General features: G+C 35.5%; 1 pseudogene; it reads left to right on the top strand.

Moving 5' to 3' along the window:
- The window catches only part of LOC115290558, a 126,519-nt pseudogene extending 102,451 nt beyond the window's left edge, over positions 1-24,068 (top strand).
- The last annotated feature ends 2,088 nt before the right edge of the window (positions 24,069-26,156 follow it).

Raw genomic sequence — 26,156 nt, 5'->3', positions numbered from 1 at the left:
ATTCCACAATGCTACTTAATTCCAGTTCTAGTATATTCATCAAATATCTTAGGGCTCTTAAAACAAAATTTAGTGTTTCTTTTAAAAATTTTTAATATTTTTTATTTATTTTTGAGAGACAGAGAGAGACAGTCCAAACAGGGGAGGGGCAGAGGGAGAGGGAGATGCAGAATCTGAAGCAGGCTCCAGGCTCTGAGCTAGATGTCAGCACAAAGCCCTCTGTGGGGCTTGAACCTATGAACCATGAGATTATGACCTGAGCCAAAGCTGGATGCTTAACTGACTGAGCCATCCAGGTGCCCTCTAAAATTTAGTGTTTCTAAAAGTGACTTTATTCCTCACTCACACTATGATTTGTACAAATAATTTAACCATTCTAGGGCTTTGTTTCCTTGCTTGAAATATAACAGTCTGTAGACTTCCTCTGAGGTTCTTTGCAACTTTAATGTCCTCTATATTTATGGAGTGTAATTTTGCTAAACTTGAATATCATCCCCTCTCTCAATGTCTTCTAGAAATTACTTTAGGCATTGGTACATTTTTAAATGAATTATGTGTGAATTAATTATGTGCTCTGATAATGTGAATCTATTTGTGAGTTTATATGATCACCACAATGTCTTAATTATGTAAAAAATATGTTGAATGGCACATTCCAAAAATACTTAGATATAATATTAATAAACATGCAGATGGTTTTCTCTGAAACATAAGGTATAAATATATTATTTTTATTATTGAACTTTGGAATACATAAGATAAAAAAGTCAGAGTTAAAAAATTCCATGTTTACTGCTTTATATACTTGCTTTTCTCTATGCATGCTTTCCCTATATATATATGATTTCTATATAATTAAGTTTAAACTAAGTATACTAATACTTAGTATTGTTAGTATACTATTTCAGTATAATAATGCACATTTTGTATTAGTATTTTTTCAACTGAATTTTATAAGTATTTTCTAATGTTATTCAATATTTTACAAGTATTAAGAGCAGCATAATATTTCATCATATTGTATTTCATACATTGTCTCATGTACTTTTAATTTTAGGCATTTTTTCTACTTTCTATATTCAAACTGATGCTGTATTAAGCATTTATAGATAACACTTAGAAAGAATTACCTCAGAGTGTGACAGATCTGTAGCTTTGACCTAATTGCCTTGTACAATGGAGCCCCTGATTAGCTTCCCCCAGCTCTCCTAGGCTCATGATGCCTCAGCCAAAGTTTCTTACATCTTTTCTTCCAGGGAGATAGGGTCCCTCTTCCCAAATGATATATTAACAATGTCAGTCATTACTGTCCCACACAAAACAAAATAACTTCAACACCAAATCCTTTGCTTGGATGTCTGTGGCCTCCCCCCAACCTCCATATTGATATATTGAAACCTGAGGCCCAACGTGATAGAACTGGGATGTGGAGCCTTAGCTGGTGTTTCGGTTATGAGGACAGAGCACTCATAATGGGATTGGTGCTCTAGACAGCTTCCCGGCCCCTTCCACCTGTGAGGTTGCATTAAGAAGACAGCAGTCCATAAAGAAGCCAGCTCTCACCAGACACTGAGTCTGCTAGAATCCTGAACTTGCACTTCCCAGACTCCAGAACTTTGAGAAATTAATTTCTGATATTTATCGTTAGGGAAAACCTTTTTTAATCTCCATTTATAATGCCTTGTGCTTTTCTCTTACAGAACTTAGTGGTGTCTCTCTAATGGTTGTATAGCTATATTTTTCACATAAGTATCTCATTAGAGTATGCTTTATGGGAATAATGATTGCATGTATATGTCTCACTAACTGTTGCATCCCCATTGTCCAGCAAATGGTTTTTTAGATAGCAGTCCATTCATCATTCTCAAAGAAATAACATTTTTATATTTATAAAATATTTCCATAAACGTATTACTCTCATTCGTTTTAGAAGTACAGATTCTCCATGAGAGTACCACCAAAGAGAGGCACCTGGGTGGCTCAGTTGGTTAAGCCTCTGACTCTTGATTTTGGGTCAGGGCATGATCTCATGGTACCTGGGTTCGAGCCCTGTACTGGGCTCCATGCTAATACTGTGGAGCCTGCTTGGGATTCTCTCCCTCTCTCCCTTTCTACCACTCCCCCACTTGCTCTTGCTATCTCTCTTTTTCTCTTTCTCTCTCAAAATAAATAAGTAATTAACTTGAAAAAATTTATTTTTAAAGAAGTATCAGCAAAGAAACAAAACAGTAACAGAAAAACAAAGGCAATAGGTAAAACTAAAGGTTTAACATCCACACAAGTTCCATGAAAGGTGGTAAAGAAAGGGAGGCTCTATGGGTGGGGGGGGGGGGAACTAAGCAAAATGAGGAAGTTTGTGACAGGAAAAAACTAAAAATGATAAAAGCCAATGAACATGAAGAAATGAATTTTGGAGCACTGAGATTCTTCTTTTTATTTTTTTTAAGGTTTATTCAGTTTTGAGAGACAGAGACAGAGCACAAGGAGGAGAGGGGCAGAGAGAAAGGGAGACACAGAATCCAAAGTAGTCTCCAGGCTCTGAGCTGTCAGCACAGAGGCCAATGTGAAGCTTGAACTCACGAAACGTGAGATCATGACCTGAGCCAAAGTTGGACACATAACTGACTGAGCCTCCCAGCCACCTCATATTTTCTTAGTAAAGAGTTGACAGTGCAGTTTGGACAGGTATAGAGAATGGAGTATCGAAAGATCAAGTTAGGTAAGGGTATATAGAATGCTTGGTATTGTTCATTCATTTATCTAGGATGCACTTCTTAAAGCATCTATCATGTCAGGAACCATGAGAAATTTGGGTTACTATAAAATTGAAATCAATTAAATTGCCTTTAAAAACTCCTAGTTTACTATTTGGGTTACGTTTTATAAATGAACATAGCTTGTTATCTCCTCAAGAACTGAGGGAACCTTAAACATACTCTAACAATACCTCAGTCCCCTTGGCTCCTTCCCAACAAATACCTGAAACACTGCGTAGGGGGAAACCTGGCTTCCCAAACGACTTTCTCAACAGAAATAAAACAACTACAAATTGAATAAATGAAGGAGATAGATAGGCAGTGTCATAGGACAGTTAAAGGACAAATATTTTGAAATTCAAACAAGGCTACCAGAGAAACCATCCATCACATTATCCCTTATGCATAGGAGAGAGGATCTGAGAAAGCATTCAACAGTGAAAATTGTATCATAAAAAACATGCCTGTGAAATGATACAAATATTCCATAAAGGTCAAAGATGTGTCACCTCAACACGTTAAAAGTGGTCTAAGAAAACACTTGTAGCAGAGACAGCATCGTGTCCTCAACACATGCCTTCAATTCACCTCTGATTATAGCTCTGCCTGTAGGGGATTGTTCTAGAGAAGGTTAGAATCACCTTACAGTGAACAGTGAAGCTCCTGAGTGTCATTCTGCATTTTGCCTCAGGACTTTCTGCAATTTCGGCTCACAGAAATTTCTTCTGCCTAATTCCTTCTTCAGTTTCCAGATATCAGACACTTCTTAAACCCTGAACTCATTGATTTAAAGGGAGACTAAATCTTCCTTGGGGAAAGGCTTATAAAATCATTGCAAGTACATGTTCCATGCCTGCTCCTGGAAAGCTGTAGAATTGCAGTCAGTTCATGCACAGATCACTCCTCAGTTCTGACCTTGGGGAGTCCTTTTCCTGCACATCCTTTGGTCCACGGCCCATTTCCCTGCACCTGGCAGGGCCTCTGGGGCTTGGCACTGTAGCACTGTGACTCCAAGGGGGAGAGGGAGACGTGAGCTGTTCACCAGCCTTCGGATTTGGGGGACAGGTGGTGTGAGTCAGATTCCTTATGAGTAATTCTGAGAGGAGAGGCCTGTGACACTTGTTGCATCCAGGTGTTTCTCATCCTAGGAGGGCCTTACTCACTCCCTATAAATTTCCAGAAATCCCGCGAGATCTAGCTTTCTCTGGAATGAAAAAATGTTGGAAGAACTGGTTACCAGCTGGCACATTCCTCTGCTCCAGAAACTGGTAAGTTCACAGATAACCACATTTGTTTACAGGGATCTCAAATCTCAGGTCACTATCCACCTACTTTAATTATCACAAGATCAGGGAGGAGGCAGCTAAAGGAAAGGCCCATGTGCCTCTGAGTCTGTATAATTATCCAAGTTAGCTACTTGGAGCTAGCAAGCCTAGCTAACCCCACCCCATTTGCTGTATCTAAGTTGCACTCTAAATTTTCAGGTTGCTGTTACTCCGTTCAAGGGTACAACCCTTTATGTGCCCTTTCTGGTATTTTCTCCTTTAAGTAAAATAGTTCTGCTTTTCACTTATCCTGAATGCCACTATGTTGAGTCCCATGATTAAAATAATGTTTAAACCTTATAAAACAATGGTTTCACTGAGCAGGAGGCAACAACCATGATTGTGGTCTCTTAGATAGCTCCTTGGGGTTCTGCTTTTGGTGTCCTACTTTGTTGTAGACCATTGTGGTTTATTGGAGGAGCTTATGCTTTAAAATGATTCTGTAGCTTTCTGACTGCCCATGTCTGTTTATTGACATTTCTTCAGTTGTGGAATTTTCAAGATGAACAGTGCTACTTGGATAAATACTAGCCCATGTGGGAGCTCATTCAAGTCAATAGGAGGGATAGGCTATTTAAGCCATACTCTCCAAGGTAGGGTATTCGTGTTCAGGAGTTTTCAGTCAGGTATGTTTTGGGTAGAGGCCTATTCCAGAAGCTGTCACCTTTTCTAAGTAGTGTTTATTACTACTATTATTAAGAACAGAATTCTGGTTTTCCCCTTTGTTGTTGACAAAGCCTAAGGAGGGAGATGTTGTTTGGACTTGGCAGAGTAGAGAAATGGCATCCTGTTCTCACTGTCCATGTTCCTCATGTTTGGGGAGCTGCCTAACCATACTGCATTACAGCAGTGAGTTATTAGGAGGATAGAGGAAGGTGTATGTGGTGGAGAGGGGGATGGGCTTGTTAACTCCTACTGAGCCATATTCAGAATTGGGAGACAATGAAGAGCCACGTTTGCTATGTAAAAGAATAAGTGTTTCTGATAACCACAATGTCACCTATCTTAGGGGTGCCTGGGAGGCTGTCATTTGACGACCAACTTTTGATTTCAGTTCAGGTCATGATTTCACAGTTGCTGGGGTCAAGCCCTGTGTTGGGCTCTGCACTGGCAGTGGGGTGCCTGCTTGGTATCCTCTTCCTCTCTGCCCTTCTCCCTTTCACATAACTCTGTCTCTAAAAATAAATAAAACAAAGTAAATAAACAAATCTTAGGGCACCCTGGGGCCTTGGCCAGTTGAGCGTCTAACTATTGATTTTGGCTTAGGTCATGATGCCAGGGTTGTGAGATCTAGCCCCTTGTGGAGCTCTGTGCTGGGCATGGAGCTTACCTAAGAGTCTCTCTGTCCCTCTCCCCTGCTCGCTCACCTGTTTGCATTCTTTCTCTCTCTCTCTCTCTCCCTCTCTCTCTCTCTCTCAAAATAAATAAACATTAACAAACTATATCTTAGTAATGAACCCACCTCACAATATCATCTTTGAGACCTATTCATACGCTATTTTTATAAAAGAATTTCTTTGAGTTTTTTCAGAGCAATAATACTTAATACTATTTAACAGTAAATTTTTTAAAAAAGTGAATTCATATGTCAAGAAAAAGACCATAGAGATCTGTGGCATCTGTGCAATTGCCTTAAAATATTTCATAGAATGAAAAATACAGGAAAAATAAATGGAATCCCTATCTCATAAGTCACTTAAAGCTAACTCACGGAGTCTATTTTCCAATATACTTGGGGAATAGGTCCAGTGTTGAAACTGTCAGTTTCATTTTATGTGTATGTTGACGAAATACATTCATAAAATTTGTTTGGGGTTGCTCTGCACTCAGACAATTTCTCTTGGAGCTCTTCATTCAAATCATGTGGGAGTGAAATTTAATCTGCCAAAATATTATGGCAACCCTGTGAATTACATTTGTACTTCTCATTTACTTTGTCTTCTGAATTTTTTTAAGTTACTGTAAAAACAAAAGTAATTTTAAGCTACACTGCAATATCTCTGTATAATTGTGTAAAAATAATAGTAATTCTGTAACCATATTCAAATAATTACCTTTTAGTAATTCCTGAAGTTGGCCAGATGATTGAATCCTTTTTCTGTGATCTACCAACTATTTCACTTCACACTAAAATTTACTCCTGCCATTTTTAGGAAAGTCTCACATACGCAGAAATAGATGGTACTTTTTAAAATAAGCAGCTGATCATGTGATCTCTTTTAAAGACATCTTTAATGTGTATTTGGTTTTATTGGCTATTTATTTTTTGTTGCTTTCTTTAGTATGTTTAACGCTGACTCTACTTCATTTTCAAATCCTGGATATTCCTTGAAATTCCTTGTATTTTGCTAGGTATGTGAGCAACTATAATCTTAATTGGAAATATGGTGATTATGCCCAGAAATTTTGTACCCTAATAATGGCAGCTGAGGAAATAATACTTATTCAAAACTTTGGGTTCGACTCATTTTTGGCAAAATATCACAAGATGCAAATAACACAGAATGACCTACCCTAAAAATATTTTATCATATTATTTACTTTAAATGATATAAACTAATAATAGGGTGAATAAAAGATATTTAGATGGCATCTATGTATGCTGTGAATATTTGAATGTCTCTAGTTCATCTCCTGACTGGTATTAGATTCCTATTGCTATTATGTCTTCTTCCATATGTTGTGGCTTCTCTATGTAAATCTTTCAAAGAAGATTGAGCTATTCCTAAGAAATTTTTCATTAAATTATTATTTTGAGGAGCGCCTGGGTGGCTCTGTCGGTTAAGCATCCAGCTTCGGCTCAGGTCATGATCTCACGGTTCATGGGTTCGAGCCCCGTGTTGGGCTCTGCTGGCAGCTGGCTCAGAGCCTGGATCCTGCTTCAGATTCTGTGTCTCCCTCCTCTCTCTCTGGCCCTCCCCTGTTTACTCTGTCTCTCAAAAATAATTTCTGAAAAATTTTGTTATTTTGAGAGGTTTTTATTAGGAAATGAGTTATCTCTGCCTTATTTGATACTATATTCTGAACCTTTAACAAAATATTCTGTCCAGGTTAGAATCATTTTAAATGTTCATTTAATGTAATAGTAAGTAAGCGAAAGAGCTTTGGTTATTTTTTAGTCAGTTGGTCAGATGATGAGCAGAGTCTTAGCCTAATTTCAATACATTCTGAGATTATTTCAGAGACACATTCAAGTAGAAGATATAAATATGTCATTTAAAAATTACTTGAAAGAAATGTCTCTTCTAAGATGTCATCTTTGAAATGTCAGTAAACTAGTCTAAAAATATATATTTAAATTGTTTTTACTCAAAGCACAAGTCAAAAGTGTTTCAAGTCTTTATTAAAAAGTAATCATAACGGAAGAAGCTGTATATTTCATTTCAGAGGTTTCAAACAACATAAATTATACACAGAGCAAACGTAGCATTGCAGCTAGTTTTGGCCCAGACTCAGAACTTCTAAACAGTTGGACAATTAAATGGAGTATTTCAAATGATGGTAAATCAAAATCCATTAGACTCTTGAAAAAAATGCAGCAATCTGCTAATTATAATAGAACTGCAATAAACCTTTTACTTATAAATTACATACCTGTTGCAGGGATATATTTACTGACCTAGAACACTTAACTAGATTATGGAACACTATTATAAAAGATGAAAATGTCACTAAATTATAAACAAAGAGAAGCAAAAATATTGTAATAACATACAAACCAATGTTTCCCCTCACTTATAAATGCTTGGCTGAATATAGGTTTACCAATAACATTCTATTCCTTTAGTCACTGTTTTTTAATAGGAGACTGAGTTGTACACAAATAAGTATATATTGCATTTTGCTATTTTTTTCTTAAGAATATTTTTGTATACAACTTAGTATGATAAAACATAATTCTGAGTCTATATCTCTCTATCTCTGATTTAAGATTAATGTTTTGATATATTTAGACATCTTGAATTTTCCCTTTCTTTACTCTCTAGACAACTGAGTATCCTATATACTGGAAAATATGGTGGTAAATAACTTACAAGTTGACTTTTAAGTACTAATAAATTTTATACAAATTTTGACTGTTTTTATTAAAACACAAAGGACAGAGTACTGTATTTATTTAGAAGACATAGTCTGAGCCACAAGTACTTTAGGAGTACACAGGATGGCTAGGTTAATGATGAGCAACATTTTTGAAGGGATAGAATGATCTTGAGAGAAAGGAAAATTAAAATTTCCAAATTCTTTGAATATATAATAAGCTGTTCTGCCTTTTAAATCTGGTAAAATTAGGATGACCATGACTAACCTAACCTAACCACAAGTTCTCTTCCCTACTCTGCTCCCATGGATAAGGTACTCTGGGCAAATAGCTCCCTCTCACAGGGACTGGGAATAGTTCCTACTATTTCTGATACCAGGTTTCTGTTTTTGGCCAGCCTGCAGAATTATTCAAGCAAGTCAATCTCATTCTCTCATAGAAATAAAGGGGCACTTCTACCTCTTGATCCTACAAAGCCTGATTCACACAGTCCCTTGTTGTTGTGTTTACTCTATTCCCGAGGACAATCCTGTGTGCCTACATGGTCTCCAATGTCCTCTCTTCTTGTGCTGTGAGTACCTGTGACTGAGAAACTTCTGCTGCCTTCATCTGCCCAGTGTTGGATGTTGTGTGTTCAGACATCCACATAGCCATACAGTGGGAAACCTCTCCCTCACCAGTGTGGTCAAGAGGAGGTGATTAAAACCTAGACCTAGGAAAGCACTTAGGTTTTCATTTCAGAGAAACTCTAAATAAGGGGAGCAGGACAAAAAGGAATTCTAGACTCATGGTGAGCTCCAAAGGAGGTGGAGATTTTTTGTTGGTGTACTTTACAAGAAAATGTAGAGAAACACGACACATTCTAGAAACTAAAATAAGTTTAATATGGATTATAAGATAAAGCAATGTAGAAAATTGATCTGAAGCAGTCCAGAAATATTCTACATTCTGATATATCTTGTAAGCTATAATATTTGTATGTAATTCTAAATTCACGCAGACCACTAAAGGAATATGATAGTGTCAAGTCATATTTCTCCCAACCATGCTCATGGAAGCTTGAAGAATTGAAGGAAGGAAGAGAATTGAAGGAAGAATATTCATGTGACCCTCATTGGTGATGATTTTGACCATATGGCCTACAAGGATATTGACATTGACATTTATGCAATCCATTACTGCTATTCACATCTTTTCACTTTTATTCTCATGTTTTTGCACACGTGTGTACATGTATGAAGTTACATACAGGTCTATTACCTGGTAGGTTTCTGTAACCACAACAGTCAAGATCCCCCACAGTCTAGCACTACAAGGATTCTTCATGTTATACTTGTAAAACCACACCTGTATCCATCCCAACCCCTTTGTCACCCTTTCAGTTGTATATCTTTTTTTATGTTTATTTTTGAGAGAGAGGGAGGGAGGGAGGGACGGACGGACGGACGGACGGACGGACGGAGGGAGGGAGGGAGGGAGAAGGGAGGGAGGTTGGAAGGGCAGAGAGAGAGAGGAAAACAATATAAAGCAGGCTCCAAGTTCTGAGCTGTCAGTACAGAACCTGAAGGGGAGCTCCAACTTAAACTGTGAGATCATGACCTATGCTGAAGTGAAATGCTTAATGGACTGAGCCACGCAAGCTCCCCTCACTTGTCTAGCTTTTAAAAATGATACATTGCAGAGTTTAAAACAAAACAAAAACCTTAAAATACCCTTTCCAAAGATACATAAAATTTATGAATTTAGGGTATTTATATTTCCTTTAATCTTCCCATACTCCAAAGGTCAGCAGATAGGACAGTCTTCATATATATGGGAATGCAAACACCCTTCTATTGATCTATCAATGTGAAAAGAATCAGATTCAGCAGATTCTTCATTCATTGGTTAAGCAAAAGGGGAAGAAAAAGCTTCATAGACAAAATAGGACAAGAAAGCGTAGAGGAAAAAAGGAGAAAGACCTAAAAAAAAAAAAAAGTAATCTTGCGTGTTGATAAAGCAATGGCATTGAAATCTGGAAGTCAATAATCTAATTTAAAGAATACTAATTTTAGCTAGGGAAGCCATGGCAACAATATAAATAAGGGGGATAAAAAAACAAAATGCAAAAGCAAAGCTTCTCTTTAGACTGAAGTTTTCCTTGGGCTGAAGTAGGTGCATGTGTAAGTACTGAATGACCTAGAATCTAATATTAGTCCCCAAACCTTACACTTAATGGAATACATTTTATCAATTACCTTGTTATATTCAGTTGATGACATTGAAGCATTTTAAAACTACAGGGAAGCCATTTTCAAGCATTGAACTGCTAATTTTATAACATGAAAAAGTTAAACGGTTTTTATCCCGATTTATATATGAACATCTAATCTCTTCTGTAGTCTCTCATGTCTTTTTAACTAATAGAGAACAGTTATGTTTTCAAATGTTTATGTCCTACAAGTACAAATAAAGCCAACCAATGAGTGCCTATTTGGAGAACATTCGGGTTAAGATGCAATGCCATTCTAAAAATGAGTTTCACCGTGCAAGCCCTTTCTTTCAAAACTACACGCCGGTTTATTCACTGCAGTGGTTGGAACAGTTCCCAACATCATTTATAATGGAAGTAGCACACATTTTACCTTAGGAGGTTTAATTTTACATTTAATTTTACAATTTCTGTTCCATTTAATATAATTTATAATATAAACATATAATTATAAACTTAATAAATTTGGGGAAATGGTCCTTATTGTTAATATTTCATCTTTAATTATTCTAATAGTCACACCAATATTTGCTTATAAAACGGAAAATTTGAAATATTCCAGATGCCTCTTTTTTTTTTATGGGATAAATAGCATTGGCACTAGGTTGTGAATCTTGACTATTTAACCAAATTTCATTATTATGACTATTATAGTCAACTAATGCACATCAGAGATGCTTATGAACATATTCATTTGTTGAATAAATTATAAAACAATTTGCATCACTTCCCATATCGACCTTTTTGTGTACATTTAGTGAGAACATTTAATTTCTCTCTTAGCAACTTACAAGTATGTAATACAGTGTTTTGTTCTAGTCTCTGTCATTTATTTGTCCCTGGTTTGTAGTATCATAAACACATTAGAAACTTACAACTTAAGTTTTTCTAAGAATCAGTGTCTTAGGCAACAATGCCCTTTGATCTGTAATCTCTTCCTCACTTGACCTTAAGTTGCTTTTTCAACCACCGCTCCTTCATTGCAATCCCCAAGAATAGATCTTTGATGTCCAGTGTCTCAAGTAAGTGCTCCCCCCTATGTGACATAGGTGTCTGATACCTCCCTTTATCATTCCAAGCACAGTGTTAATTAAGCGATTAGGTTCTAGAGTCTTGAACTTTTTACCTTGGAACGAAAGCCTCATTCTAATGTGTTCTTCTGTATGATTTGGGCAAGTTATTTAATCTTTGTGTCTCTTAGTTTCTGTCTTTAAAATAATGATAATGAGTACCCATCTTCTAAGTTTCTTTTGAAGCATAATTGAGTAAATATTCATAAAACATTTAGATTGTTTATCACTTCCTAAGCATACAATAAAGTTTTAATCATTTTACTTAAATACATGGTAGTTGTCAATCTCCTCTTCATAAATACTTGACACAAAACTGAACATTTCGAAGGCATGATTTGTCTTTTACTTAGGTACCCACAATGCTAAAAAGAGCAAGATACAGAAACAACCCAATTTTTAATGAATGATGTTATATCAAATTTTCTTAAAGTAATCTACATTGCAGTACTTTACAAAGCATCGCCTAAGAGGTTATTGTTTTGAAATTGAACACTTTTCTGCGTGATATGGAATTACGGGATTTGGGAAGGAAAGATTTCAGAATTTGGTATTTCTTCAATATTTATATATTTCAATATATATTGGTTATTTTGTGCAGAAAACCTGTATTGTCATCTTTTAAATACCATAAGAAATGTTAAGTACAAAATACCAGATTAAGGAGTATATTTTTTAATGGTTCTCATTTTATAGTACTTCATTATACATGTTTTTAATTCCCTGTTAATCAAGACTTTGGGTGATAATCACTTTGACTGGTAGCAAGAAGATGATAGTTTTAATGGTGTCCTGAATTTTTACACTGGAACCCATCCTAAAACGAACTATGTAAAAAATGTAAATATGTGTTTGTCATTAGTGTATATTTTTGATACTTCAGTATTAAATTTGAACTAAATTACAAGCAAGTTATATACATCAATACCTTAATTGCCTTCTGAAGTATGTATTAGGGTTTTTTCAAGATAAACAGACTGTGGAAGCAAGAATCTATGTCATTTCTAAGGTCACGGATAATAAAGAAAAAACTAACCTACAAAAATAAGGTTATCTGAGTCTCAAGCCTGAGCTTTTATAGACTGAATTAAATTGCTTCAGATACTGAAAAACTTAAGTGAATAAAATTTGGGCTCATGGCTATAATTAGCATATATTCTTCAAATGTAGTCTCCACTTCTAAAATTGAACATGTATTTTTTCTTTCCCCTACTTCCATGAAGAAAGAAGAAAAATTTCATGACTATATATACTAGAATTTCAGATAGATTTAATAAAGACTCAAGATAAACATTGGAAAAACTAGAGATAGAAATGTTCTGTACAAGGACCATATTTCTAAATGTCAGAAATATTTCATAATTAAGAAAATTATGGGAGCACCTGGGTGGCTCAGGTATGATTTCAGGTTAGGTCATGATCTCGCGGTTGTGGCTTTGAGCCCCGTGTGGGGCTCTGTGCTGACAGCTCAGAGCCTGGAGCCTGACTTCAGATTCTATATCTCCCTCCCTCTCTGACCCTCCCCTGTTCATGCTGTCTGTCTGTCTGTCTGTCTCTCTCTCAAAAAAAATAAAACAAAAAAAATTAAAAAAAAGAAAATTATGCTGTGGCATGCCTGACTGGCTCAGTCAGTGGAGCATGGACTCTTGATGTCAGGGTCATGAGTTCAAGCCCTGCACTGAGAATGGAGCCTACTTTAAAAAAAAAAAAAAAAAAAAAGGTGACCGTCCCCTTGACTAGAACTTTACAACACTAGTGACTATATATCAGGAATTTTATGACTGGCCATGTACACTGGAATAGGTATGCTCTCTGTAATGCTAGCACTGTGCAAAAGTGTGTCTTGCTTTCAACGTACATAGATGATTTATCAAACTAGTGTCAGATGTATCAGATGCTCTTGGAAGGCAGTAGAGAAAGTGTTTTTGGCCTAAAGTACAGTGACCTAAAATCCTTCCATGTTAGAATAAACATACCAACTTCATACTTGCTTATGCCCTCACCAAACTTCCTGGCTGTCTATTTACTCTAGAACTTAAACCTCAAAAATTTTCTTTCCTAGGATAACTATTCAGTTTGAGAGGGTATGAGAAATTGACCAGTACAAAAGATACTGTACTAAACTCTGATTATCTTAACTACAAAATGTACCAAGTAGAAGGAAAGAGAGGAAAGGTTTTAAAGCAGTTGCCTGGATTTAGGATAATAAAACAATACTGTCAAGACTGTGATTCACCATCTAGGACTGGTTCTCTCCACCTGTCTCCTTTCTGACTTTCCACAACTCTAACAGAACAAGAGTCAAAATGAAGTTAACTGCTAGGTAAGTCAGATGGTGAGTTAATGCTAATGGACTTCATCATTAGCATAATGAACCTGGATGATCAAAATACTAATAAGGCATCTGTTGCCTAGGTTTTGTTCATTTTTTCAACTACCCAGTCTTTGAGCATTGGTCATGAAACCCTCCAACACCACCCGTAAGTGTGAGTTACTTTTGGCATGTGTGACGCTGCCAGTGTGTCTATGTTGGAAAGAGAAGTAGGAGTCTTCACGTGGATAGGAATGTTGCCTACCACGTTCTGTGTGTGTTGAATTACAAACTGAATATTAAGTAAAGTGTGATCATTTCACAGAAGGAGAAAAGAAAATAGTCTCGTAATTCCCCTTCTTGTTATTCTAAATCATTATTGATGGCTTTGATAACATTTTTGAAAAGTAAATGGATTGCACCCAACTGATACCTGAATGGAGTTATAACAATGTTGCTTTGTTGTAATTCCTTTAAAAATGTTATGAACCATATGCTGCTGTCTAACTTACCACAGAGATTTCCAGATTTTTGCTTTATTTATGCATTTTAGAGTTCCCTCGCAGATTTCTCAATGAAAAATTCTGACACCTTACACAATGAAAGATATTGATAAGCATAAAAATTAGAGCTCTCTCAAATGAGATATAAAAATCTATTTTTTTATCTTGTAGATATTAGCGTGTGTGTGCGCGTGTGTGTGCGTGTGTGCATGTGTGTGGTTTAAAAGAGGAAAATTTTATAACCAGAACCAGAAAGTTTTTATAAACACTTAAACACAAAGGATTTAGAACTGGAAAATTGTGTATAAGTTCCCCCTGGGGCACTTGTTAAATATATAGATTTGGGCAAGACTCTGCTTTAATAGAAAAATAATTATAACACATAGTTGTTAAGAGGATTAAATGGAAGAAATGTATGTGAAAGGCTGAATGCCTTGACCAGGTAGGTCTCCAAACTTAAAAATGTCATTTGTTTTTATTTTAAACATATATAATATTTGGTGGTATTTAGGGGAAAGGGTACTAGAAAATCCCACCCAAAAAATTACATTTTATGAGAGGAATAAGGACAATTCAGACTATTCAATTATCTCCATTTCCCCACACATTTATTTTTCAGTCTGAATTGTCTATTATCTTCTACCATATTTAACTTGTGATCTATATCACAGAGACAGGAATTCTTTAAGTATTTTCTTCTCCCTTTACCTTGAAAATCCACTCAAATTTTTATGTTGATATTCATTTAATTTAAGCAGCCTTCCTTCCCCTGGAATTGAGGGTAACAATCTTTTAACTGTTAATAGTCTCTCCAGATTTCATCCCATTTAAAACCCAAGCTTTCCACTGTGTCCACAGTGGTATTTCAAAACAGAAATCTGATCCTATCATCTTTTAAAAAAAACTTTTAATAATTCTCCATTGCTGTATAGGTATGGTCCAACTTCTTTGCATAGTGTATAAAGAGTCTTATGAATTGTTCCTGACCCTTCCCCCACCTCTCATCATCCTCCCTTCACATAGGTAGAATATTCAACTAAATACTGTTGCTTTTTTAGCTTTCTCACTCCAGTATGTATTCATTTTCCTTTCACTCCTTTCCTTCCACCTAACTTCTACTTCTAGTCCCCATTTTTGACACTGGATTCCCTCTCCCTCTAATGCACTCTCACAGCCTCCTGCTGCTGCACAATGTACAATGGCTTCATTCCTTTTCCCTGTCCTCCAACAGACAATAGAGGCAAGGAAGGGAAAACATAGTTTCGATACACATTTGGAGCCCAGTAAATATTTGCTGTATTAGTAATGAGTTTGGGTTACAGTTAACACTTTCTCACACAGAAATTTGTCTTTCAGAGTTACTGAAGCTTTTTAGTGCTTAAGGAAAATCTAGTACAGAAACCAATTCTGAGTAAGTTTATAAGGTTTCTGTTTGCTTCTACACAAATAGGAAAGAAAGTATGAGTTTTTCAAGATCCATTTCTTGTAGAAATATCAAATGCCTTACTGTTCATGTAACGACAACTCAATTTAGCACTATCGGAATCGCTGCTGAGCAGAGCCAACCTTTAAAGCCAGTAGAAGTATAAAAATGTTGACTTATCAACTTCTTATGAATCCATATATAGTGAGGAAAATGGATTGCTTGGAAAAATTACATTTGCCCGAGAGTCCAGGGGATTCAGTTTTAATGAGTTAATGTCTATAAGCACACTCCAAAAACAGTTTGTGAACTGCTTCGTAGAATTGGGATTGTGTCATAAAATCTCTAACTAGCACTGCCAAAACCACGTCCAGAAGATTCTTGACCTCTGCTAAACTACGATGGTTTTGGTTCATAATCTTCTGATCAAAGCATTTAAAGTTCATCTTTGACATTTGATTTTTGTTAATTTTGTGAATAAAACTTGTACATGCCTCATTTTATGTATATGCAGGTATATGTAAAACTGCATATAGAGGATACTGCATACATTACAAACATTAATTTTATTTTATTTTTTCCATAATATTTTATTGTCAAATTGTTTTCCATACAACACCCAGTGCTCTTCCCCTTAAGTGCCCTCCACCATCACCACCACCTCTTTTCCTCCCTCCTCCTTCCCCCTCAACCCTCAGTTCATTCTCAGCATTCAATAGTCTCAAGTTTTGCATCCCTCTCTCTCCCCAACTCTCTCTCCCTCCTCCGCTCCCCCTGGTTCTCCATTAGGTCTCTCCTGTTTTCCTGTTAGACCTATGAGTGCAAACATATGGTTTCTGTCCTTTTCTGCCTGGCTTACTTCGCTCAGCATGACACCCTCAAGGTCCATCCACTTTCCTACGAAGGGCCATATGTCATTCCCTCTCATTGCCATGTAGTACTCCATCGTGAATATATACCACATCTTCTTGATCCATTCGTCAGGTGATGGACATTTAGGCTCCTTCCATGTTTTGGCTATTGTTGACATTGCTGCTAAGAACATTGGGGTGCATGTGCTCCTATGCATCAGCATTTTACAAACATTAATTTAAAAAATTAACATGAAAGGCATCTGGGTGGCTCAGTTGGTTAAAGGTCTGACTTCAGCTCAGGTCATGATCTCACAGTTCGTGGGTTCAAGCCCCATGGCAGGCTCTGTGCTGACAGCTCAGAGCCTGGAGCCTGCTTCAGATTCTGTGTCTCCCTCTCTCTCTGACCCTCCCCAGCTCGCTCGCGCTCTCTCTCTCTCTCTCTCTCTCTCTCTCAAAAATAAATAACCTTAAATTTAAAAATAAAAAAATAAAAATTAACATGAAATATTTTAGTGGATATCCTGATAATTTCACAGTAAAATATGCAGGCTGCAAAAGAAGCTGACAAAGGAGTAACCTGTGAATTGTCGGGAACAAATATTAAGCCATTCATCAAACTGAGAGATAATCAACAAAGTGCACAGTTTAACACACCTGTATTATTTAGGACACACTTGGCAGTAAGAGATGGAAAATATAACCAGTAGTAATTTAAAAATATAGATGTAGTACCCCCCCTTCCCATAAGAAATTCAAAGGGAACTGAATGTTTAAATTAGTTCTCTTTTTGCTTTACCTTTGTAAACACATCATCACTTCACTCTTCAGGCAATACATTCATCTTAAGGATCAGAATAAAGTGATAAGCATGGAGCCTTGGCAATTTGCTTCTTTAACTGAAAAAGTGAAAATTTCCAGAGGGTCCTCAGAAGCTTGGAAGTATCTCACTGACCATAATTGTTTCTCTGGCTACAATTGGCTGCCGAGAAGGCAGGAAAGTATATTTGCATATCCAAGCCTATGTAGAAAAGGTAGACAAGAGAGACAGAGGAACACATGAATGATATTGTATACGTTATTATATGATTCAGTGATAGCAAATTACATACATGTCTTGTTTAACAGCTCACTTCCAAAACAGTAAAGTATCTGGTGTGTATATATATATATATATATATATATATATATATGTATATATATATATATATATATGTATATATATATATATATATACATATATATATGCAGGAATGGGACAAGAACATCATTTAGTTATTTGACATTGTTTATTGTGTACTTTTGTTTTCATAAGAGCACAGGTTTCATGTCCTTTTTGTACAATCACATTTATAAATCCTTTCCAAGAATTGCAGGTTTTTACTAAAGTCCTGTTTGATCACATCAGTGTCAAGGTGGTTTTCTTCTACTCAGCAAACGTTCTTTCTTCTTCAATAGTAGGTGTCGCTCACCTTTTAGCAACATTGCACTATTTGCCTCTATTTATGTGGTCACTCACCCAGATTTTGCATGATAGAACATGAAAATATCTTGGTAGATTAAAAAGAGACTGATAGAGACTATTGATCATATGAGGAACATGGAGAGGCAGCACATGTATATGACTTAGCAGGAAAGTACTCATCGGGGAAACAGGATATCAGGTATAAGATAAAACCCCTGTCCAACTGACACACACACCATGAGCTATTGCACTCTGGGATGGCTCCCACAAATCTGGAAGGGCTTGATATCCTCAGATTCCAGGAGCTGAGGAGGTGTGGGATTTTTTTCAAATGTAATTAATATACAGTAGTTAATATAATGTAATATTAGTTTCAGGTATGCAACACAATGATTCAACAATTCTATATATTATTCGTTGTTCACCATAAGTATAGTCAACATCACTGAATATTATTACAATATTTACCATATTCTTTAGGCTGTACTTTCCATCCCATCACTGACTTATTTTATAGCTGGAAGTTTATGCCTTTTCATCTTCTATGTCTGTTTCATTCATTTCTCCTCCCCTCACACCCACCAGTTTGCTCTCTGTATTAAGAAGTTTTGGTTGTTTTGTTTTTGTTTTTAGACTCCATATATAAAAGAAATCATATAGTATTTGTATTTCTCTTTCTGATTTCTTTAACTTAGCAAAATATTCTCTAGGTCCATTCACCCTGTTGCAAATGGCAAACTTTCATTTTTTATGGCTGAATAATGTATGCCACATCTTTTTGACCCACTGGTCTATCACTTGACACTTAGGTTGCTTCCATATTTTGGCTATTGCAAATGTTTATTGGCTGCAGTAAACAAAGGGGTACATGTATCTTTTCAAATTAGTATCTTTGTATTCTTTGGGTAAATATCCAGAGGTGGAATTACTGAATCATATGGTATTTCTATTTTTTATTATTGTTTGAATGAGAGTGTGAGCAAAGGAAGAGGCAGAAAGAATCACAAGCAGGCTTCATCCTCAGCATGGAGCCCTGCGTGGGGCTTGAGCCAAAATCAAAAGTCAGATGCTAAACCAACTGAGCTGCCCAGGCATTCCTATTTTAAAATTTTTGATGAACCTCCATTCTGTTTTCCACAATAACTGTGCCAATTTATATTCCCACTAATAGTGCACAAGGGTTTCTTTTTCTTCATGTCCTCACCAACCCTTGGTATTTCTTGTTTTTTAGATGATAGCCATTCTATTTCATGTGGTTTTGTGAGGTAGTATCTCATTGTGATTTTGATTTGTATTTCCCTGATGATTAGTGATGCTGAGCATGTTTTCATGTGTCTTTTGGCCACCTGTGTCTTCTTTGGAAAAATGTTTATTCAAGTCCTCTGCCTATTTTTTAATAAGGTTTTTTTTTTATGTTCGTATTGTATAAATTCTTTATGTATTTTGTATATTAACCCTTATTGTATACATCACTTGCAAATATTTTTAAATCTATTTTCTCATTCATGAGGTTCCCTTTTCATTTTGTTAATGGTTTTCTCTTTGCAAAATATTTTTATTTCAACATAGTTCCAAAAGTTTATTTCTGCTTTTCCCTTGCCTTAGGAAAGCTATCTAGAAAAATGTTGCCAAGGCCAATGTCCAACCAACTACTTATTAAATTTTTAAAGTTTATTTATTTTTGAGAGTGAGTGAGATGGGAAGGGTCAGAAAGAGAGGGAGAGAGAGGATCCCAAGCAGACTCTGCGCTGTCAGCACAGAGCATGACACAGGGCTTGATCTCATGGACTTTGAGATCATGACCTGAGCAAAATCAAGAGTTGGACACTTAGCAGACTGAGCCACAGTCTCCAAGAAATTGCCTATGTTTTCTTCTAGAAGTTTTATAGTCTCAGATCTTAAATCTACTCTAAGTTCGGTTTGTGTATGAAAGTAGGTGGTCCAATTTTATTGTTTTGCATGTAGCTCTTTAGTTTTCCCAAATCCATTTACCAGAAAAAGTGTTTTTTGTGTGTTTTGTTCTGTTTGTTTTTTACCCATTGCATATTCTTGGCTTCTTTGTCATAGATTAATTGACCATATATGCATGGGTTTATTTCTGGGGGTTTCCATCCTGTTCATTGTGATATGTGTCTGTTTTTATGCCAGTACTATAGTGTTTTGATTCCTATAGCTCTTTAGTATATTTTAAAATCTGGAATTGTGATGCCTCCAGCTTTGTTCTGTTCTCTCAAGATTGTTTTGGATTTTTTGGTGGTCTTTGTGGTTCTACACAAATTTCAGGATTATTCTAGTTTTGTGAAAACTACAGTTGATATTTCTATAGGAATTGAATTGAATCTGTAGACTTTTTTTGGTTTAAAGAATATTCTTTCATGAGCATGGAATTATTTTCCATTTGTTTATGTCACTTTCAATTTATCTCATCAGTACTTTTATAATGTTCAGATCTTTCACTCTCCTTATTCCTAGGTAATCCTTCCTTCTTTTCCTTGGTACAATTGTAAAGTGGATTGTTTTCTTAATTCCTTTTTTTTTTTTTTGCTACTTCATTATTAGTATATAGAAATGTAATAGATTTATGTATATAACTTTTATGTACTGTGACTTTACTGAATTCATTTATCTGTCCTAGATTTTTAGTAGAGTTCTCTATATCATAGAACCATGTAATCAGCAAATATTTAAAACATTAACTGTGGGTTTTTCATATATGGCCTTTATTTTGTTGAAGTTTGTTTCCTCTAAACCTATTTTGTTGAGAGTGTTTATCATGAATTAATATTTTACTTTGTTGAATGATTTCTCTGCATCCTTGAAGATCATGTCTTTTGTCCTTATTCATGCATTATATCACATTTATTGATTTGTGAATATTGAACCAGCCTTACATTCCTGAAATCCTAGTTGATTGTGGTGAATGATTTTTTAAAGTTTTATGGAATACAGTTTGTAAATATTTTGATGAGGAATTTTGTGTCTATGTTCTTCAGAGTTATTGGCCTGTGTGTGTGTGTGTGTGTTTGTGTGTGTGTGTGTGTATGTTTTTTTATTTGTTTTTTATAATGTTGTTCTCTCTTTTAGTTATTAGGGTAATGTTGGCCTTACACAATTAATTTAGTAGTTTTCCTTCTTATGGTTTTTGGAATAGTTGAGAATAGGTATATGCTCTTATTTAAATATTTGGTAGAATTTACCTCTGAAGCCATCTTGTCGGACTTCTGTATGTTAGGATTTTTTTTTTTTTTAGTAATTGAAATTTCTTATTATTGATTATTCTGTTCAGATTTTCTATTTGTTCCTGATTCAGTATTGAAAGTTTGGTTGTTTCTAGAAATTTACCAGTTTCTTCTAGACTCTCCAATTTGTTGGCATATAATGTTTCATAATAGCCTGTTAAAATTATTTTTCTGTTGTGTTATTTATTTCCTCTTCATTTATGACTTTTTTCATCTGAGTCCACTTCATGCATCTGAGTCCTTGCCTCTACTTTGGTGTGGATTGCTATAATTTAACTCATTGCCAGCTTAGTTATTTTGGTAGGTGGTAGCATTCAGCCCCCCTCCCCTACACCCTGCTTTTTATAGCCTGATGGAGGGCCTGAAATACAAGCACTTTGGGATAGCTATAGGACATAGTAAGCCAGTGAAAGATTCACCACATCAACAATCATTGCTGGGGAAACAGTGATCTGTTCGTGATGTGTTGATGACCTGGGATTCAAGTTTTGGAGTTGACTAGGATATCAATTGTCTATCTATTGGGTAGGAACTTGTTTCAGTGGAGTGTTAGAGGAGGCCAATCTGTGAGGGTATAGACTTCAGGGGATCAGTTATTTCCAGAGGAAACAGTTAAACAATGTAAGTGTAATTTAAATTGTTACTTCAAAAAACACTTTAACTGATCTTAAATATAATCCTAATTACAGATCCTGGTAACATTTTAAGTCTTTGTGTTAGAGTTGCTTGAAATTTTATATTCTCCAAAAGTTTTCTAAATATACTGCAAAAATGCATAAAAGTTGTATTTCTGGCTCCTGTAAAAACTGGCAGTTTGTATAAAGATGGTTTTATGATGGAGAAATGAAATAACTCCTATACTATACTGACAAAGCTTAAAAGAGAAAATAACATTTTCTGATACACATTTAATTTAAAATTAAAGCCTTTCACTCTAGAAATAAATATATTTTTAATTGTTTTATGAATTTTCTATACCTATTAATGGAGGCTAAATTACAAAATGATCAATATATCACCATCTATAATTACTAAACTTTGATTTTTAAAAAAATTATTAAAAGAATTCCTATCCTATAACTTAAATACTTCTTAATGTTTATGTTATTTTTATTTAAGCTCCAACAATTACACTTCTTAATGTTTGTGTTATTTTTAATTTAATCTCCAACAATTACACCTTGAACTTACATATATATGTATATATATATATATATATATGGTACTATGATATAGAAAACTCCACTAAAAATCTACTAGGACAGATAAATGAACATACATACATATATGTATATATATGTGTGTATGTATATATATATATAATTAAATCTATTTTTGCATATGCATTTCAAGCAACACTATATTTCAGCGACATTCCCTGAAGGAACATAATTTTTAGTACCTTAGCATAAATTAAAACTGCAGGAGAAGCAGGACTGGTCATTACCTCAAATATTTAATAAGTCCAGGAAGAAAGAAAAGATGTGACTGAAATGTTTAGTTCAAGGGGAAATTGCTATTTTTACAAATACATGCTTGGGGTGCCTGGATGGCTCAGTCGGTTGAGTGTCCGACTTTGGCTCGGGTCATGATCTCACAGTTCTTGGGTTAGAGCACTGCGTCAGGCTCTGTGCTGACAGCTAGCTCAGAGCCTGGAGCCTGTCTTCAGATTCTGTGTCTGCCTCTGTCTCTGACCCTCCCGTGCTCGCTCGCTAGTGCTCTCTCTCGCTCTCTCTCGCTCTCTCTCTCTCTCTCTCTCTCTCTCTCTCTCTCTCAAAAATAAATTAAAAAATAAAAATAATACATGCTTTCTTTTTTAAACATTGAATATCTTATTATAGCATCTTATTAACCCTTAATGTCCTTCCATGAAATGCTAGACTTAGTTAGAATCAGAAGTTAATATTTATGAGCCTGAAAATCTTTATCTCTATAGAAAATATGAAGACACATCATAAAACAGCAGGTTCTTTGTTTAGCAACCCTCTGTCCATGTGAGCAGAGAGGTCACAGGCTAGCCTCATGGCACCCCAGGACGATGAGTCAGGCCCTCCAGCCATGAGACTCGGTGCCCACGGTCCTGAGGGAACTCTAGCCATGACTCCACCAAGCTCCCATCTCTGCTGTTATGCAAGAAGAATTGATCCTATTTCTTTCAAAAGTCATGTCTTCATCTGCTCTTTGGATTCTGTTTTTTATTTTCTTCCTGGAAAATTTATCTTAACAACTATATTTGTCCTTATTATGCATTCTACCAATCTCTCTACCCTGTCAGTTCCATTGACCTATAAAAATGTCACATCTCTTCAATTTTAGGGGGAAAATGAAACTACAACCTCAAACACATGATTACAAGTTCTGCTCTGGAGTCATCTCATTCTCATTTTAGCTTAATAACCATACTTTTTGCAAGTTCTGTAAAAGTTCACTCTGCATTTCCTCTGCTCCAAGGTTGCACAGACTTGCTTAAGTAGCCCAGGGGCACTATGCCTCCTCACATCACAGGACTTTTTGTCCTAATTTTTCCCTCTGTAATCCTTCCAATTGTGCACTGTCACCTGACCCTTCACCTAGTCAAATGCCATTCATTCTTTAGATATCAACTCCAGCATCACTTTCTCTGAAACTTTTTAAACATTTTGTAATACACCCTCATCTAATTGTATTTTTGTTTTGTTTTGTTTTGTTTTTGCTCCGGAATCCCCTATTAATCAGTGTGCTATTTTGATCACTCACTGTTTTCTTTCCTAATAGCAGGAAGCTCCACCAGGACAAAGGGCTGTTTCTGTTTCTCCATATCTGGGATCTTCAGTCCTGAACATAATTGGCACATAGTAGGCACTCAAATATTACTGAACACATAGTTTCAAGTCTGATCCCAATTCATGAGTCAGAAATGACTAATTTGGTTTATTTATGCAGATCTGGCATCCTTCCAAGGATGTATCAACAAAATATGAAGACTGCACACTAGGAAGTTTTAAAGCAGTCTTGAAAATGCAAGAGATATTATTAATCTCAAACCAAACATCTTCACTGCACTTTTGGGAATGATAAAACACACCAAAAATGAAAAACCTCTTAAAATTTCAGTGGAATTGCATGCATTTTTAATGCATAGGTTTTGTTCATCCTTGAAAGTAGAAATACACTATGTATTAGATTTCTGGAAACTTAATTTGCACACCACTATAATATGCAGGATTTTATGTAAAGTAACCTGGAAGAGGTAATGGAATATAAATCCTAAGTAGCATACTATGAGTCACTGAAATTACATATAACTTTTCAATGAAGAGATTCTTTTTACCAAATATATGGCAGTGTCATAATTAACATCAAACTTTTTAATATTTTTTCTTAATATTGCACAGAAATCTGTAATCTGAAGTATTCTAAAAATGACTCAAAGTTATAGTCCTACATATAGAAGTTCACCTAAAAATCATGTTTTTATAAGGTGGAAATTTTTATTCTGAAAAATATTTTTCAAAAACCCTGATATCCGAACTAAAGGGAAAACTTAAAATTAGTTACTATTGTTTATCCTAAATTAAATGGTATAAAATATATAACTATATGTATATATATGTATAAATCACATGATAGAATTTTATATTAAAAGGCCCTCTGTATTTAAAAAAAATAGTGATCTATTGAAAAGATTGGTTTAAATTCACAAAAGCCTTGAGGACACTAAATCTATCAATACTATGTACCCAGTGCTTTGATGGCCAGTGCTTAACAGACTCTGAAATGTCACTGAATTAATAGGTTTTATATTTCCATTCTATATTTGAGCAATTTCTCCCAACGTCATTTGCCATCCTGCTTCCTTTTGTTGATAATCGGGATATCTTTCCATAAAGCCTACTTTCTCTGAGGACTAATCGAAACCCTGACTAAGTCAGGGTGCCAGAGACTGATAAGCATGCGATGCTTTGTTCTCACTGCTAACCCTGCAGAAACAGACACTGTAGAGAAGGCAAATGAGAGGACACAGAACCTTAAATGAGCCATATCAAGCTATTGTTTTCCAACAGACTCTTCAGAGCACATCTTGTTATCATATTTCTGATGAGATATTCCAGCTTATTAGACAGCCAACTGTTATAGCAGTAATGTGGCCTCATTTAACAATGTTAAACCCAATGGCTATCAATGTTCAGAGCTCCTCTTTGTCACAGCAATAACCTTTATTTCACATTCTAATATTTTCTCATTGGCAATAGCCTAAAGAATTAATTTGGAGTGTCTCTGATAACATACAAAATTGAATATCTTACTTGTAACCACTGAGATATAGAGGAAGAATACAGTATTGTGAGAATAGAGAATGAGTTAAATCTCTCATTTGACTCAAAGCTGAAGTACCCCCTATCAAATAATTATTTCCAATTGTGGAATATTGTGATTAAATCAGTTCTGGTACCAATTATGAGGTTAAATAACATCCTTTCTCAGAAATAATGTGAAAATTTTTATTTCAACTAGATCTATTTAGCAAATACTTGGAGCATATTAAGTTATCTAAAATAAATATATAAATTAAAAAATTAAAACAAAAATTAAAAGTAAAATAAGCAATATAAAAATGTAGTCAAGTGTCCAAATAAAATGTCCAAATACAGCAATACAGCTTTTTTTCTGTGAAGGGAAACCATAAACTTTAAATATATCTGTATTAAATACATTATAGTTCAACTTTTAAAAATATTGAGATAGAAAACATAAGCGGGTAAGAAGGGTGAGTGGGGAGAAAGGGCTAGAGGGGCACAAATGTTAAACAGGCTTCACATTCCGCACAGAGCCAGAGGTGGGGCTCAATCCCATAGGCCTGGGATCAGCAAGATTAGATGTTCAGCCAACAGAGTCACTCATGTGCCCTCAGGATACCTTTTGTTTTGTAAAGCCATCTGTGTG

The sequence above is a fragment of the Suricata suricatta genome, chromosome 4 (genome assembly GCF_006229205.1).
Source record: "Suricata suricatta isolate VVHF042 chromosome 4, meerkat_22Aug2017_6uvM2_HiC, whole genome shotgun sequence".
In the NCBI taxonomy this organism is placed as follows: domain Eukaryota; kingdom Metazoa; phylum Chordata; class Mammalia; order Carnivora; family Herpestidae; genus Suricata; species Suricata suricatta.
The sequence above is the reverse complement of the archived record's forward strand: the minus strand, read 5'-3'. Positions and strand labels throughout refer to the sequence as shown.